The sequence below is a fragment of the Rhineura floridana genome, chromosome 1 (genome assembly GCF_030035675.1).
Source record: "Rhineura floridana isolate rRhiFlo1 chromosome 1, rRhiFlo1.hap2, whole genome shotgun sequence".
NCBI lineage: Eukaryota > Metazoa > Chordata > Lepidosauria > Squamata > Rhineuridae > Rhineura > Rhineura floridana.
Window position 1 is genome coordinate 60,772,248 of NC_084480.1, and position 14,268 is coordinate 60,786,515.

The window sequence follows — 14,268 nt, forward strand, 5'->3', positions numbered from 1 at the left end:
TATGCCAAAGATAAATCAATGCTTGGCTCGAGGGGGCAACATGTCAGTGCATGAGGACTATCTCTTAGGTATGTCACACTTCAAAAGGGAGTAGCACAACTGCAATAAAAAAGGTTTTACATACTGATTGAAATAGTCAAAGTGTGATAATAAAAAAGCTTTTAAATATGTGGCATATACCAATGGTCCATATACCTGGGGCAAGGGTGAGCTGATTCAAACTGCTTCTGCATCGCCATACTCTGTTAGTAAGCCTCTTGCTGCAACACCAGTAAGTCTCTTGCTACTTGCATGTTCCTGATGGCCACTGGCATTAATGTGGAGATTCTTTAGCCCAGGGGTGGGGAACCTCTGGCCCTCCCTATGTTGCTGGATTACAAATCATCCCTGATCATTAACCATACTTTATGGGGCTGATGAGAGTTGTAGTCCAGCAAGATTGTACTCCCTCTGAAAGAGCAGGTCCGTAGTCTGGGGTGCTCCTGGATCCATCTTTGTTGCTAGAGGCCCAGGGGACCTCAGTCGCTAGGAGTGCCTTTTACCAGCTTCAGCTGGTAAAACAGCTGCAGCTGTTTCTGGACCGGGATAACCCAACCACTGTTGTCCATGCACTGGTAACCTCCAGGCTGGATTACTGTAATGTGCTCTATGTGGGGCTGCCCTTGAGGTTGGTCTGGAAGCTGCAGCTGGTGCAATATGCGGCAGTGAGAGTGGTCACTGGGGCAGGGTATTGCCAACATGTCACCCTGCTTTTGAAAGAACTGCACTGGCTGCCCATTTGCTACCAGGCCAAGTTCAAGGTTCTGGTTTTGGTGTACAAAGCCCTATACAGCATGGGACCGGGATACCTGAAAGACCGTCTTATCCATTATATACCCAGCTGATCACTGCACTCTGCAGGCGAGGGTCTCTGACAGATACCATCTTATCAGGAGGTCCATTCCGCACAACATAGGAAACAGACCTTTACTGTAGTGGCACCTACCCTGTGGAATTCCCTACCCTTAAATATTAGACAAGTGCCATCTCTGCTATCTTTTCGGAGCCTATTAAGACCTTCCTCTTTCAACAAGCCTTTTAAGTTGAGACCGTATCCCAGTCTACGTCTGTGTTGGAACTGCTTTTTAATATTTTTTAAACCTTTTTTTAAAAAAAAAAACATGTTTTAACCTTTTTTTAAGATGTCTTCAAAGCTTTTTAAAAAATATTTTTAAGGATGTTTTTTTTTAATGTATTTTAAAGTCTGTTTTTATAATGTTTTTAAGTGTTTTTAGTGCTTTTGTTTGCTCCCTGGGCTCCTGCTGAGAGGAAGGGCAGGATATAAATCAAATAATAAATAAATAAATAAGATCTGGTTGACCATAGGTTCCCCGCCTCTGCTTTAGACCTTTGGGCCACTACAGGCCATAAGAGAAGTGCACATTTTACAGCTCCAGTGTGGAGCACTACTATGTGGAAGCAACGTTCACTAGCCTCCAAATGGAAGATCATTAATACACGGGGAGAGCCAAAGTCATCAACTTGCTCCAGAATAAAGACCAATTCACACAACTATTTTATGATGTGATAATAGGCATTTATCACATGAGAGCTTAGATGTATGGGAAAAAACCCTCCAGTGGTCCAATAATCCACTTTCAACTATTAGAGTATTATTATACTGTCATCACCATATGCACTACTGAGGGCAAAGTGCCAGAGCAGATTCTCATTTTAACGAGGTTACAGTCAGCAACCAAAATATAAAGGCAAAAGGATTTTGAGTAGCATCTGCAGACAAATAAAATCTATTATACAAAGCATTATTGTTTTGAATCCAACACTTGGTATCCCTTAAATTTATTGCCAGAAATACCTCTGGCCACCTCCTGTGAAATTAGAACTCTGACCTAAATTCTAACTGGAAGTGGAAGTAGCCACTAAGAGCCCAAGTAGCGGATGGAGATCAAACAAGAACCTCTCTTATACTAGCAGCAGCAATGTGTTTTCTGTCTTCATTCAGCTTGGATAAAACAGTGATTTATTTTGAGGAACATGTTGCAGATAAGCAAACAGTCATCTGGAAACATTCTTTTTCAAATGGTCAATTTCTGGAAGTTCCCTCGTTTACAAGTGATTTCTGGAAAATTTCTTGATTAATACGAGTCCATGAATAAACTTAAAATGATGCCTTTGTTATTGCTTTGGCACAGTATGTTAACAGCACTGCAAGCTCTGCCAAACTGTGAGAGTTCTTTCAAATGGATTATGGACTTGTTTACATATCCAGCTGCAGTGAGGCCTTGTCCATAGTGGTAATCTCACAAAGTCCCCAGTGGGGGTGCCCATTAGGGGAGGGTATACTAAGTGGAGTTTATTTTATTTAAATTGAGCAAGAATGTGAAGCAGGACTCTGATCTTTTGGGAACGTGTTGGAATTCTGTACTTTCTGAATTTTGTTTTGTTTGATTTTGTTTGTAAGGGGGGATGTTTGGCCCACTCAGAAATTGTGGGACACAAGACGGCAGTGTAAAAGCACTTCAAAAAGTTATGTGAACTGTGGAGAAGAGAATGGCAAAAGAAGAGAGGCATAAATAACAAAATATAAATAATGAGCTGAGGCAACACCATGGAATGTTTTGTATTATCCTAGTAAGTAAGGCTTCCTCAGCTGAATGAGGATTTTTTTCCCTGTTAGCTGACATGTTTTGGGTTGTTTGATTTTATGAATCTAAAAACAGATTTATATACAAAGTGTCTTGGGTTACATGTATATGAATCACTTTCAGATAAAGTAGATAAGTGGTTGTGGGGAGGATAGTCAAATCAAAGAGATTGCAGAAATATGATAATTTTATAATACTGTGTCTATGAACAGTTACTGAGTTCATTTCCCACTATCTTAAAGAACCCTTTTCTTGAATACAAAAACTCATAACTGTGAATTTTCTAAAATGGCAGCTTGAAAATTACCAGCAAGGGCTATAATTCATATATGGCACAGCTGAAATAGAGTATGCATAAAGTTTTGTAGTGTAGTTTCTTTCTCATTCTGAATACGTTTCTAACTTCTCCAGTAGATTTGGAAGGCTTTGGCTATTATTTTGATGGCAAATAGCGTTGTCCATAGAAATAAACAAAACAGTTTAAATTCATGTTAAAAGTGGATACTTTTCTCTTTAACAGATTTTGCCAGCAACAAAGTGAATTTTACAAAACTTGCTTCAGTCCCTCGTAGTGCTTACCCAGAGATTAACAGAAAACAAGTTTTACCTCCATTTTCCCGTTGATTTAGTGCTTTATTGAACAAGTTTTCCTAGAGGCTTTTTACTCTAGATGAAGTATTTTTTAATACCTGTTTATTTCTGTTTAAAAGTATAATTCTTGGACCTCTATGCCATTATATCTGTCTTCAGATCCATATTCAAAATCTAATTTACCCAGACTCCCCCAAATGCTGTTTAGGAGATCTGTTAGCAGTTACATCCTGGACAGGCTGATAAGGCTGGCTAGATCACAAGATTTTGTGATTGCCTCATAATGACTCGTGAACTGATTGCTGGTGCTCTCTATTCAAACTTTGAGTTATAGCCAAACAAACCAGCCTAAATATTATGTGGTTATAGTTGAATGGCTCAAACCAAAGAGCATATGCCTTTCACATTAACTAAAGTGCAATTGCACCCATCATGTACTACAAACTACAACATGGAGATTGGGTGTATTGGAAAAAAGTTCTGGACTTCACTCTGGGATGGATGGACAAACCTATTTCAAGCCTGTATCACTTTCATGTATATTGTCTCATAAATCATTTCCATCCTGTTTCTGCATCAATCTGTGATTTAAAATATATATATATAACAATGGGCATTTAAAAACTATTTTAAATGCATATTTGCTGAAAATAAACATTTTAAAACTTTTTAAAAAAAACCTGAAACTGGCATCAGAACATTCAGGAAGTGTGAATGCTAGTGTATAACTAAGTTCTGACACACACAAGTCATTTGCATTGGAATTCATAAAGACAGAATTCCTCAAGCATCCTAGCTTTGGCATGGCTCCACCATAATAAGTAAACAGAAAATATTTCCCTATTTCTCCTTAAGAAAAGTTATTTAGCTAAATCTTGTTTCAGAATGTGGATTGATTTTATTCAGGGTTCTCGTTGACAAATTTGCCTGTTTTTAATCTGGAGACTGGGAAGAAAAAACTTTTTTTCACATCAGTTGTAAACTGCCCAGAGCGCTTTGGCTATGGGGCAGTATATAAATGCAATAAATAATAATAATAATAAAAGCATCCAGTGTTAGTTTTTAGTTTATGTTATTAGTTTTTAGTTTTTATAACAGTTCAGAGGGATGTAACTGAGATGAGCATTTCCTAATGTCGGCTTTACATGTGTTAATAATGACCCTTAATATAAAATTGTAGTGTATTGGTCCTCCGAACTGCTGAGTCAGCCCCAGGCTGTGGCAGTTCCAGGCCTGCCTTACAAGCAGCACCATGCTGTGGGCCTTGTTCTCTGTATATAATTAGTTATAGTAAAGTTCTTGTTATTATTAGATCTTCTGTGTGGCCTCTTCCTTCATGATACTTTTCACTGGCGACGAGGATGGGATACTGAGGCACACAGAGTGTTTTCTTCATGCACTAGAGATTTAAAGGGAGAGAACATTTCTCCTTAGACTGGATTAGGACATCACCTTGGCCCTTGTGGAAACCACTGCAAAGCACTTCAGGGCAGTGTGTATATTGTGGAATATGGCCACCCAAAGGCATCTTGAAGAATTTAACCCTACATGTCGGACACCCTATTATAGTGTGAATGAAAACTCTGGGCGCAGCTATGTATGGTGGCCCAAGATGGACAACGAGATTGAACAATGTGTCAAGAGATGTGAGAAGTGTCAGGTTTCAAGACCAGCTCCACCACATGCCCCAGTGCACCCACGGGAATCTACAAAAATGCAATGGTCTCAGCTTCATATCGACTTTGCAAGCCCCTTCCAGGGACAAACTTTCTTGATTGGTGTTCATTCATGCTCCAAATGGTTAGAAGTGGTTCCGGTATCGTCAATGACATCTCGTATTGTTACCAAGACCTTATGCAGGCTTTTCACAACACATGGGTTGCCAAACACCATTGTCTCAGACAATGCGGCCCAGTTCACATCTGCAGAATTTTGCACATTCCTGGATAATGGACTGATTCGGCATGTCACTTCAGCCCCTTTTCATCCAGCAACCAATGGCCAGGCCAAGAGGATGGTCAGGACAACAAAGGATGCATTGAAACAGATTGTAGAAGATGACTGGGACCGATGCCTTGCAAGTTTTCTCCTGACATAACACATTGCACCTTGTGCCACAACTGGAAGGAGCCTAGCTGAGCTATTAATGAACAGACAACTAACGACTCTGCTTCATTGGTTGCATCCTGACTTGACTGAGGACCGACCAAGGGAGTCCATTGCAGTCCAAAAACCTGCACGGGTGTTCACCCCAGGTGACCTGGTGTATGTCAGGAACTACGGTGCTGGTGAAATGTGGATTCCTGCCACTGTGACCCAAGCCACTGCCCCATTGTCCTACAGGGCTCAAACACCAGATGGTCATTTGTTATGTCAACATGTGGACCAGATGAGAGGACAAAGCCCAGCTCCATCAGTTCTCTCTGAGGGTGCTGGAAATACTCAAGTGGAAAGAGAAAATGAGCCAGTGGCTGCTCCTGATGCCGGACAAGAGCAGTTGCATGTGGACCCTGAAGTGGACCAGCATGAACCAGAGCCAAATGGGGAAGTAGGGGATGCACCATCAGCTTCAATGCAAAATTGTCGTCAATCGACCCGCACCAGGGCTCATCCCAAGTATCTTCAGGACTATGAGAGCTAGGGGGAGGGGTATAGTGTATTGGCCCTCCAGGCTTGCCATACCAGGAACTGGTGAGTCAGCCCCAGTCTGTGGCAGTTTCAGTTCCAGGCCTGCCTTACAAGCAGCACCATGCTGTGGGCCTCGTTCTCTGTATATAACTAATTATAGTAAACTTGTTATTGTTAGATCCTCTGTGTGGCCTCTTCCTTCATGATACTTTTCAAAAATAAAGGAAAATTCTTATATCTCAATGTTTTGCATGATGAAGGATCATCATTGGGTTTATAAACATAGACTTCTGCTCCAGTGAAAAGCATTTTTGTTTCCTTTCTATATTTTATTTTTCAATTTAAAGAAGCCACACAAGTTTTGTCAGACTGTTGCCAGAGATGAGCTAAAGAACTGTAGCTATTTCAAAACCTGAAGAAGTCTATGGGATGAATACACACACAAACACAAATATATGTAGCTGTAGCAATGAGATTGAAAACTGCCACTGTCTTCAATGAGGGTGTAAATAATTTAAGTTTTAGGGGGTTATCCATTTATCTGCTTGACTCATAGTATATTTTTAGCAGGTATTATATTCAGAACCATTCTTAATCTACACTAAGAAAATTCATATTCAGCATTCAGAGTAAATTATTACATACCTTGTTCATAGTCTTTTGAACCTAATAACTTGACTAGAATCCACAGAAGAGAGATAGACATACAGACCATGTCTTCAACCTTAACATACAAATCATGAAAACTAGGGTTTATATTATACAGCCATAAGAGTGGCTATATACTATAGCTAGCATGGATTTTTCGTATGCCACCTTGTTAAATTGAAAATACCCCCATGCCATTCTGCTGTTTCCCATAAGGTCATTTCAAAACAAAATCTTACAAAACTCAGAACACTTGCTTAACAAGTCTCTTGGTTTTCATGGCGATAAACAAAACACCCAGAGAGAATCCAGAGTTTATTGTCAGTGAACAGAAATTTTAAAAAATCCAGACTCCTTTTGGACATTTTTCTGTCAGGCCTCATAATTTGTTGAAAAATCAGCCATGTTCACAGAGTTCCTGTAATCCTATTACTGACCTTGCCCCATACTCTGACCTTCATCTTCTGCAGTTTAAAAGTTTAATTAAAAATCAGCCAGGCATTTTATTTATTTAAGAACATTAACATTGGAGTCTATGATAGCGCAAGCATTCTCAGTAAGAGCCAACTGTCAGTGTTCTAAACAGCAGACTAATAGCTGTTTGGCTTGGCTAACCAGGGTCAGCTTTGGTTTACATTTGGGTGGGAGAGTATATGTGTTTGCTGTAGAATAAAAAGGTGGGGAAAACCCTGAAAAATAATGACACTGTTAACAATGTTTTCCTTTTGGAAAGGAAATGCTTCCAAGCTACACAGGAAGTGGATTGGACTGTGAAAGACCAACCCAAATTGTGTTTGCAGTTTGCAGAATCCCGGAAATTACAGGCCAGTTAGCTTAACCTCTGTCCCTGGAAAACTGGTAGAAAGTATTATTAAAGCTAGATTAACTAAGCACATAGGAGAACAAGCCTTGCTGAAGCAGAGCCAGCATGGCTTCTGCAAGGGAAAGTCCTGTCTCAGTAACCTATTAGAATTCTTTGAGAGTGTCAACAAGCATATAGATAGAGGTGATCCAGTGGACATAGTGTACTTAGACTTTCAAAAAGCTTTTGACAAGGTACCTTACCAAAGACTTCTGAGGAAGCTTAGCAGTCATGGAATAAGAGGAGAGGTCCTCTTGTGGATAAGGAATTGGTTAAGAAGCAGAAAGCAGAGAGTAGGAATAAACGGGCAGTTCTCCCGATGGAGGGCTGTAGAAAGTGGAGTCCCTCAAGGATCGGTATTGGGACCTGTACTTTTCAACTTGTTCATTAATGATCTAGAATTAGGAGTGAGCAGTGAAGTGGCCAAGTTTGCTGACGACACTAAATTGTTCAGGGTTGTTAAAACAAAAAGGGATTGTGAAGAGCTCCAAAAAGACCTCTCCAAACTGAGTGAATGGGCAGAAAAATGGCAAATGCAATTCAATATAAACAAGTGTAAAATTATGCATATTGGAGCAAAAAATCTTAATTTCACATATACGCTCATGGGGTCTGAACTGGCAGTGACCGACCAGGAGAGAGACCTCGAGGTTGTAGTGGACAGCACAATGAAAATGTCGACTCAGTGTGCGGCAGCTGTGAAAAAGGCAAATTCCATGCTAGCGATAATTAGGAAAGCTATTGAAAATAAAACGGCCGATATCATAATGCCGTTGTATAAATCTATGGTGTGGCTGCATTTGAAATACTGTGTACAGTTCTGCTTGCCTCATCTCAAAAAGGATATTATAGAGTTGGAAAAGGTTCAGAAGAGGGCAACCAGAATGATCAAGGGGATGGAGCGACTCCCTTACGAGGAAAGGTTGCAGCATTTGGGGCTTTTTAGTTTAGAGAAAAGGCGGGTCAGAGGAGACATGATAGAAGTGTATAAAATTATGCATGGCCTTGAGAAAGTGGATAGAGAAAAGTTCTTCTCCCTCTCTCATAATACTAGAACTCGTGGACATTCAAAGAAGCTGAATGTTGGAAGATTCAGGACAGACAAAAGGAAGTACTTCTTTACTCAGCGCATAGTTAAACTATGGAATTTGCTCCCACAAAATGCAGTAATGGCCACCAGCTTGGATGGCTTTAAAAGATTAGACAAATTCATGGAGGACAGGGCTATCAATAGCTACTAGCCGTGATGGCTGTGCTCTGCCACCCTAGTCAGAGGCAGCATGCTTCTGAAAACCAGTTGCCGGAAGCCTCAGGAGGGGGGAGTGTTCTTGCACTCGGGTCCTGCTTGGGGGCTTCCCCCAGGCACCTGGTTGGCCACTGTGAGAACAGGATGCTGGACTAGATGGGCCACTGGCCTGATCCAGCAGGTTCTTCTTATGTTCTTATGTTCTTATGTACACATTTGTATGGCACTACAATATATCAGAGAGGAGGTCAGGTCTCCTGCTCCCCTGATACATTCACTACAGCTGCCCAATTTCCTTGCTTTTTAAAGTTTGATAGAAATATCTGTTGGCTATAGGTGCATTCTTAAACCACAAGGTTGTTTTATCTATTAGTGAATCAAATGTTAGTCATACTCAGAGCAGACACACTGAAATTAATGGACATGACTGACTTAATTCCATTAATTTCAGGAAGCCCATTCTAAGCAGATACAATCCGTGGCATTTGGATTTTTCTGAAGTACAAACTGAAACACTTAGGAATGAAAGTTCCAATGCAAAAAAAAAGGGTTCTGAACAAAATTATCCCCTAAATTCATGAAGGCCAAACACCCCTGACCCTCAATTGAACACTTTAATTTTGCAAAACAAAATTGTGGAGTGTATCATTTCACATGGAAGCTAATCAAAATTGTGCTTAAATAGCAGCTAATGCTTATTACTGGTGGTGTACCATGATGCCATGGGCAAGACTGAGGGCTCATCTACATGATGGTTTACTATGTGTTTGGTGCTACTCACATCTCCTTTAAATTTGCATGGTTCATATGATGTTACTGGCAAACAGAAGCTATCAAGGAATTTTCTCCCTGTAAATCCATACTAACCCAATCCACTGATAATATGAAAAGGGAAGGAAAAAACATCTCTAGTGCTTGCAGACACTTTGCTCTAATGCTTTTAGGTGGGTATGTCAATCGTTCCCCTCTTCACGCCCACTCCCTCCTCCATTCATTTTATTTCCTGTAGGCTGACAAGCAACTTTCAGTTGCTTTTCTCCACTGTGCTGGCCTTTTTTATGTTGCTGCAAATGGTGCCTAAATTCCCCCCCTAACCTGTGCACAAAAACATAACACTGCTCAAACAAACATTTACATTTTCAGCTGTATCCTACCAGGGAAAACACATATATTAGCACCTCCAGAGTTTTTTTAAAGGAACCTACTGCAGCTGGTAAAACAGACTGTGCATGCTCTGTCACCTTAGCAACCAGAGGGAGTGGAAATGTATAATTAGAGGGTGGGGCCACAAAGAAAAAGCAAGACTAATCCTCCCCAGATGAATGCCTACTTGTGTGAATGGGAAAAAGCGATTGGCATGCAACATTGAGCAGGAACTGCAGACGATGTAAATGAAAAGTGAAGGTAAAAGAAGTATATTGCTCTGTATGAACCCTGAGCTTCAGGTCAATTTTATATATCTTGTGATAAGACAGCAGGGCTGTAACCATGAAACAAATCATATGTGCCTTGTACATCAATGTTTGGCTCAGTCAGTCCAGTCCAGTTGTGGCAAATAGTATTTCAACAGATGAGTTAAGCAAGGATGCCAGTTGGTACCCTTCTTCTTTGATTTTTATAAAATAACACAGTTAAAGAATTGAAAGACCCTAATGTTTGCCATCTGTATCAATCTCTAATTATAAAATGCCTAATCTTGTTCTTTGCAGATTATGTGGCATTCATATGTCCAACCCAAATCAGGCCAAGACGATTGTTACAGCAACTGCATATTTTCTGATGAGAGAAACAGTTAGCAATCAGCTACAGGAAAGCCAAGATGAAACTAATGGAAAGAGAAATGGATGAATGGCTTCAATATAGAGTGGGTGAATAAATATCTAGAGTCCTATTTAATGAGTGCTTATCTTGGCAAAGGCATAAATCCACCACAAGACTGTTGACCTCCTGATCAGTACAAAATCTTGATCCCATTTACCCCACCAAACCAAAGGAGTGAAGCTGGTACACTACACTTATAAAGTTTTAGTTGGTAAAACTATTGCCCAGTTGATACAGAGGGCATAACTGGGGGTCTGGATGATAGGAATTCCTTTGACTCTATTGTAACTAATAGAAATTCTAAAGCTTAGGGATAATCCAATCTGACTACTTCAAGGCACTTTTAATACTACAATGCATCCAGAAGTTGGAGTTCTGTCAGTAAAGGCAAGAGTGCATAGCATGTTATTCTCATACAGCCTCAAGCTGCATAAGTCAGCAGGGCATCAATTCTTAAAAAAAAAATACTTTGTGGAACAGCCAGTTTAGAGAAGTGTGCAAAGCAATGGGAGATGCTGCTTTCTGGTTATGGTGGAAATGATGAATGCAACAGATTTAGAGAATGCCAAGAAGTGATTAAAGAGATGATTTGATAAGGGCTACTTATCAGATATGGGAATAATTCAGAATGCTTGCTGCACACAATGATTCTACACCATCAAGGTGGACCATTCTCAGCAAAGTTATTTTCAAGAGCTTACAAATCCTCATTTAAGCATATACAAGACTGCCTGTTTAGATGATGCCTTTGGCTGTCTTGGATAGCAGTTATACTGGAGCATCAGCAAATTTACCTTTTCATATATGCAGCCAAAATGTAATTGAGGATATTACCCATTATGTGTTGCGCTGCTTATAGTATAATGGTCTCAGAGATCATTTCCTGTCTTGTTTCTATACTACTCTATTGAAGTTTGCAGACTTTCAAATGAATTGCTATCTGCTAGCTGACGTAAATACATTTGTTACCAATAGGGTAATGGTAGTTGCATGACAGCTAGAAAAATTAGGAGTATGCTTCTAAAAACTATTGTAATATCCTGTAGGTGAGACCATCTGACATATACTGTCATTGTGACATATTTATTATTTATTTATTTATTTATTGCATTTGTATACCGCCCCATAGCCAAAGCTCTCTGGGCGGTTTACAACAATTAAAAACATTAAAAACAAATATACAAATTTAAAAACACATTTTTAAAAAGCAATTTAAAAATACATATTAAAATGCCTGGGAGAAGAGAAAGGCTTGGCCTGGTGCCAAAAAAGATAACAGTGTTGATGCCAGGTGCACCTCGTCAGGGAGATCATTCCATAATTTGGGGGCCACCACTGAGAAGGTCCTCTTCCTTGTTGCCAGCCTCCCAGCTTCCCTCGGACTAGGCACCCGGAGGAGGGCCTCGGATGTTGAGCATAGTGTACGGATGGGTTCATGTCAGGAGAGGCGTTCCATCAGGTATTGTGGTCCTAAGCCATGTAAGGCTTTATAGGTTAAAACCAGCACCTTGAATCAAGCTGGGAAACATACAGGCAGCCAATGCAAGCGGGCCAGAATCAATTTTATATGTTCAAACCGTCTGGTCCCTGTTACCAATCTGGCTGCTGCATTTTGCACAAACTGCAGTTTCCGAACCATCTTCAAAGGCAGCCCCACGTAGAGCGCATTATAGTAATCTAACTTGGAGGTTACCAGACCATGGACAACTGAAGCCAGGTTATCCCTGTCCAGATAGGGGCGTAGCTGGGCCACCAACCGAAGTTGGTAGAAGGCACTCCATGCCACCAAGGCTACCTGAGCCTCAAGTGACAGAGATGGTTCTAGGAGAACCCCAAGCTACGAACCTGCTCCTTCAAGGGGAGTGCAACCCCATCCAGGACAGGTTGGACATCCACCATCTGGTCAGAAGAACCACCTACTAGCAGCATTTCAGTCTTGTCTGGATTGAGCCTCAGTTTATTAGCCCTCATCCAGTCCATTGTTGCAGCCAGGCACTGGTTCAGCACATTGACAGCCTCATATGAAGAAGATGAAAAGGAGAAAAGAGCTGTGTGTCATCAGCATACTGATGGCAACACACTCCAAAGCTCCAGATGACTGCACCCAATGGTTTCATGTAGATGTTGAACAGCATGGGGGACAGAACTGACCCCTGTGGAACCCCATACTGGAGAGTCCAGGGTGCCGAGCAATGTTCCCTAAGCACCACTTTCTGGAGCCGACCTGCCAAGTAGGAGCAGAACCACCGCCATGCAGGCCCTCCCACTTCCAATTCAGCCAGTCTTCCCAGAAGGATACCATGGTCAATGGTATCAAAAGCTGCTGAGAGATCAAGTAGAATCAACAGTCACACTCCCCTGTCTCTCTCCCAACAGAGGTCATCATACAGTCATCAAACCAAGGCTGTTTCCGTGCCAAAACCAGGCCTGAAACCCGACTGAAATGGATCCAGATAATCGGTCTCATCCAAGAGTGTCTGGAGCTGGCCTGAAATGGATCCAGATAATTGGTCTCATCCAAGAGTGTCTGGAGCTGGCCTGCCACCACTTGTTCAAAGACCTTGCCCAGGAGTGGAACATTTGTTACTAGCCTCTAGTTATTAAGATTTTCTGGGTCCAGGGAGGGTCTCTTCAGGAGTGGTCTCAGTACCGCCTCTTTCAGGCAGCCAGGGACCACCCCCTCTTGCAGAGAGGCATTAATCAGTTCCCTGGCTCAGCCAGCTGTTCCATCTTTTTAGCCAAGAAGGCTTTTATTAGTCAAGAAGGGCAAGTATCCAGCACAGAAGTGGTTGCACGAACCTGTCCGAGCACCTTGTCAACCTCCTTAAGCTGCACCGACTGAAACTCATCGAAGAAATCAGGACAAGGCTGTGCTCTGGATACCCCACTTATTATAAATCTTTTTTTGCTAGCTTGTTTATGTCATCACTAAGATTATGCATTTGTTTATGCATTTAGTCCCTCCCCTACCTTTTGGGTTTAGTTTATAATGATACTTTTGTAATGACCTATGGCTGAAACAAATAAATGACTGACTGGGTGAGAACAAAAGCTGCATTCAGACAGCAGTTGATTCCGTTTCCCTGATGTTTCCTTACCTGATAATTTATGCATTTTATTTGATCTTTCACATGACATAAAATCTAGCAAAATATAGTGGAAGTTTAGCACTCATTTCTGTGTTAATTGCTTCCAGAAAAAATTGTTAGCAACTCTGTTAACCCAGAAAATTGTACGAATAAAGTGATGAAATTTGGGGCAGTATACCAGCATACAGTTCTTTCCCACCATTTTCATGTCGGAATCATGGGAGAACAGAAGTACACATGTGCAGAAAGGGTGGGAGGAATACTAACATGACCAAGGATGTTCATTGTTGTGTTGCACCATGCCCACTGGTGTGAATGAAATTTAGTGCAACGTGACAGTATATTGTTCAGAAAACCACAGTTCCATAATGCAACAGCTACTGCAGTGTGAAAGGAACATTAGAAATCGGGACAGTAACACTACCATTATAATCAGTAAAACTAACATAATAAACCCCATGTATGAATGCAAGTAAAGGCTGTACATTCAGAATGTGTTCAACATTTGCAAGCTTTCTCTGTGCTTGTCAACAGAATTACCATTTACTACCTGTCCATCTTGTGACCAGGGAAGTATCATATATATATAACTAGCAAATTTCATTTGACTGCTTTTGCTCAAAGGCTCCAAAACTGATCAACCACTATGAGCAGCAAAGTGTTATTCAAAAGCCCATGGTGTGCAGGGAATTTTTACATGGTTTAATTTAGAAAAACTTGCTCATGCTCAGTTCCCTC